The sequence below is a fragment of the Carlito syrichta genome, unplaced genomic scaffold (genome assembly GCF_000164805.1).
Source record: "Carlito syrichta isolate Samal-C Ts95f unplaced genomic scaffold, Tarsius_syrichta-2.0.1 Scaffold200417, whole genome shotgun sequence".
Lineage (NCBI taxonomy): Eukaryota > Metazoa > Chordata > Mammalia > Primates > Tarsiidae > Carlito > Carlito syrichta.
In genome coordinates, this window is record NW_007144513.1 from 7,652 (window position 1) to 11,795 (window position 4,144).

The following is a 4,144-nucleotide window of genomic DNA, read 5'->3' on the forward strand; positions in this document are numbered from 1 at the left end:
CCTTATATCATTCGAAAGCAATCTTTTTGAGTTGTGTCTCCCCCTGCCCTGTATTCCTCTATCTTGATGTTGCCGACAGGGCGCCCTTGCAGTCTGTATTTGTGAGGACAACTCACCTGCTTCTTTGGGTGAATCCCCATTGTGTGAAAGGGAAAGTTCCTATTCTGACATGATTCATGTGTCGGCTTTGGCCTGATCTCTTGTTTTGTCACTCCACATTATTTCATGAGATTTTTGTTCCATTTTGACTACATCATGTTGCCACCACTCTTTTGCTATGTTGTTTCAGGCCTCATCCTTTTGCTCATGCTACCCAACCTAGAAGCTTTTCACACCTTCACTTTTCACTTTGTGTGTCATTGAGCATAAGGCTCTAACTTTGCAGCATTGCCTGAGCTTCTCAAGAAGAACTGACTGTTCTCGCTTTTGTTCCCTTACTGCACTTTGTCCCTTTTAATTGTAGCACCTGTGACTTATTCTTTATTTTTAATTTTTATATATGTTTACTTTCACTTGAATATGAGGCAGCATCTGGCTTGTAGTTATGTATTCACTTCTGCAAGGATAGTGCCCATGATTTGGGAAACACAGTAAATATTTGTCATCTTGCTAACTGACAGAGTGGGTGAGGAAGTGAAGAAATACATGTTTTCTGATGTTGGTTTTTCTTTTTGTTTTTATATTCTTTTTGTTTTTAATAGGAGGGAGCAACCAAGTCAGCAAGTGGAACAATAGAAAATGGTATTGGTAATATTGAATGTGCTCCACAAGAGCAAACAAACAATGACAATTTTATTTTTGTGCACAAAAATTACCAAGGTGGTAAGTTAGTAAACACCTCTGAAAATTGTTCTATGAGTAAATCCTATTATATACCCAAACTGATTAATATTTGCATACCCAAATACAATGTTCATTTTTTAATAAATCTATTTTTTATTATAAAATTGTGGGGTACAGTTAAGGGTTAGGTATACGAATGTACATCGTTCAGGCACCCTTGTTAATAAGGGGTGTCTCCCCATCCCCAGACAAATATTGACTTAGATAATGTTCATTTTTTGTGGGTTTTTTTTTTGTGGCTGTTTTTCTTTATATTATCAACTTCTTCCTACAACTCCTTCAACTCTATGAAGGTCGCTTTTGCTGTTTGTTTTATTGTTTTAAAATATTCATGACTGGATGTAGACTTGAGTATGTCTTTAAAATTTCCAATAATAAATGTTCTTATAAATTTTTCTGTGAATGACATTTTATAGATACGACATTCAGGTTACAAACAAGACCAAAGGAAGATGTGGAATTAAGTTTCGATTCTGAGGTACTGTATATTGTTGTTGTTATGTTGTTATTTTAAAGTAAAAGCATTGGATCATGTTGAGACATAAGGGAACATGTTTGACTTTACTTTCTACTGTAGGCATTAGCCCATCAATAATTATTTTCTTATAGCTTTCAGCCCATAACTACCAAAATAATTATGTGTCTCCCCCTGCCCCATATTCCTCTATCTTGATGCTGCCGACAGGGTCATCCTTGCAGTCTGTATTTGTGAGGACTTAACTCACCTGCTTCTTTGGGTGGATCCCCATTGCATGAAAGGAAAAGGTCCTGTTCTGACTTGACTCATGTGTTGGCTTCAGCCTGATCTCTTGTTTTGTCCCTCTGCTGTGACAAATTGTATGGTAAAATCCTGCTAATTTGCAGGATTCACTGAAGAAGCCATTGTAGTACAGTGCAAAAAATAATAATAATATGACTTAGAAATCATGAAGAATCAACTTGTGTTCTGAAGTTAACTTCATCTAAAACCTAAAGAATGACTTATTCCAGGACAGAATACAGCCAAATGTATGATTCTGTGGTAAACCTGGATGTGTAAAGTTCTAATGAGATTCACCCTGTGATTTTTTTGCAACTTGAGACTGGAAAAGATAGTACCTGGAATTTGAAAGTGTTGATATATTTGGATTCTTCAGGATAGATCTGCAGGGAACACTTCAGGAGAAGGACAACCATGGGGAATTTGGGTTAGTGGTGTTTTAATAAGTAAAAATCGCTTTCAAAAATGGAATGCATTGAGTTCATTTGCAACAGCCATTGTAGTAATATTGGTATAATATATTAACGAAGTATTCCAAAATGACAATGGTGAAAACAGAGGGAAGAGCCGCTCCTCTTGGAAACAAGGAGCTGCTTCCTAGTGGTACCAGCACTGAGTGGAAATCAAAAGACATGTTAGTATCCTGGCTATGGAACCTTGAAAAAAATACTTAACCTATTTGGATGTGAGTGAACTTGTTCATTTAAAAAATGGTGCTAGTATCTACCCCTTAGGTATGTGTAATAAACACATATGCTAAGACATTTTCAAACATTTTGTAAGCTGGAACATGTGTACACAAATGTAAGACAGTGTTGTCACAATGGTATCCAGTGATTTTAAAAATATTGAGGATCGGGCAGCCCTCTGTCAGTTCCCCTCCTGCTGCTGCCTGGGAGCTTTCTTGTCTTCTATTAAATTCCAGCTTATCTCCAAAAAATAATACTGAGGACCCCCTTTTTAAAATAAACCGGAAGGCAATAGTGTCAAGAAAAGAATGAAAAGATTAGCACAGGCATGTGGGTTTCTAATTTGGAGGATGTCAAATTTCTGCAGATTATTCCTGCAGAAAACCTATTGGAGTATGGTGATTTGGCACTTGAAGGGTGCATATGACAGGGGTGCAAAATTCTACAGTCAGAGATCTTTCTGAATGTGACATTTCAGTTCCCAGATTAAAGATGAGAAGGAGACTGCCATGTGACTGTCTAGGAGGAAGGCATTCTGGAGATCTCTTCATTATTTCCTCTAACATCCTGGAATGATCAGAAAGCAGGAAGTGGGGTGACCATCATCCACTTATTGTGTATAGAAAAGAAAAAGTGCAAGAGAAGGCTTGGCATATTTTAGATGCTTCATGAATAAATATTCTTATTTTATTAAGGCTTTCTATATGTTTTTGAAGTTATGCCTTAACTGGGAAAGAATTTCGTAGTATACTTAGTATTTGGTTGCTTTTATTTAAACATAACAGTTTTACTTGCTACTTTATAATTTTGTTCAACCATTTTTTCCTGTCAGTAAAACTGTTCTCAAAACTATTTAGCTTTTTTCAAAAGTCTATGCTTACCTAAATGAAGCAGCCTTGAAAATGTTCTGTTTATTCTCAGCATGACATACTCTCAAGATTCTTATCATACTGTCTTATTTTAGCACTAAAACATTTCTGTCACTAGCAATATTTTAAATGTTTAATGATGTTTGTATGATAGCAAGCATGTTGTATTTTAATTCCATCATATTATTGGTAGGAACTTTAGATTAGAGTTAAGTATTTTGAAGTTAGTTCTTGTGTCAATGTGCACATATATTACTATTTTCCCCTTGAATATGTTTCCTTTGGAAGCCCAGAGCAAAGAGCTGCATGAAGATAATAGCTTTATCTGAAAGTGTCGATGAGATCCTCTTGAAATATTTTTATTATTTATACATGCTTCACTTATTTTTAAGTGAAATTGCTTTTAAAATAAGAAATTGAGATTTTAAAAGGAAATAAATTAGGGAATATTGATGCATCCCTTTTAAAATTTTAAACACCCTATTACTTTTTACAGAGTCTCTCTGAGAGTGTTCCACAGAATTATGTTTGTTTTCCTTGGGCTACAGATCAAAATGTTGAAAATACAGTAGATGAACTAGCAGAAGGTAAGAAACACATTTTACTTAAAAAGTCAGTTGACATAATGTTTATTTAAACATAGGCACTGATATTTTCATTTTGGGGAATTATGATAAACAGAGATTTATTTGTCACAATTCAGGAGACTGGGAAGTCCAAGATCAAAGTGCCCCCAGATTAGAGCACTGATTAGTTCTAATAATCAACAAACAAACCAGCCCCCAAAATGATCTGTTAACTGCAATGATAAGAAAAAGAAGTAAAAAGGGGTGATGAGTTGTATATCTTACCAGGTGTCAGCAACCGTTTAAATCCAGAGTGCCACCAATGGAGCTGAATTATGAGAAAAGTCAGGAAATAAGGAAAAAGAAAGGGAGCAAAACAAGGAATGAAGAATGAGGATATCAGAGCATTCTGGGAGT

The 4,144-nt window shown here is 35.5% G+C and overlaps 1 long non-coding RNA gene across 1 annotated transcript; it reads left to right on the plus strand.

The window, feature by feature from the left end:
* Positions 1 to 709: 709 nt before the first annotated feature.
* On the plus strand, positions 710 to 3,729 carry LOC103253100. The gene is made up of 3 exons (XR_503836.1): positions 710 to 741; positions 1,260 to 1,321; positions 3,658 to 3,729. It is a non-coding gene; the product is annotated as an uncharacterized LOC103253100 (long non-coding RNA).
* Positions 3,730 to 4,144: the final 415 nt, after the last annotated feature.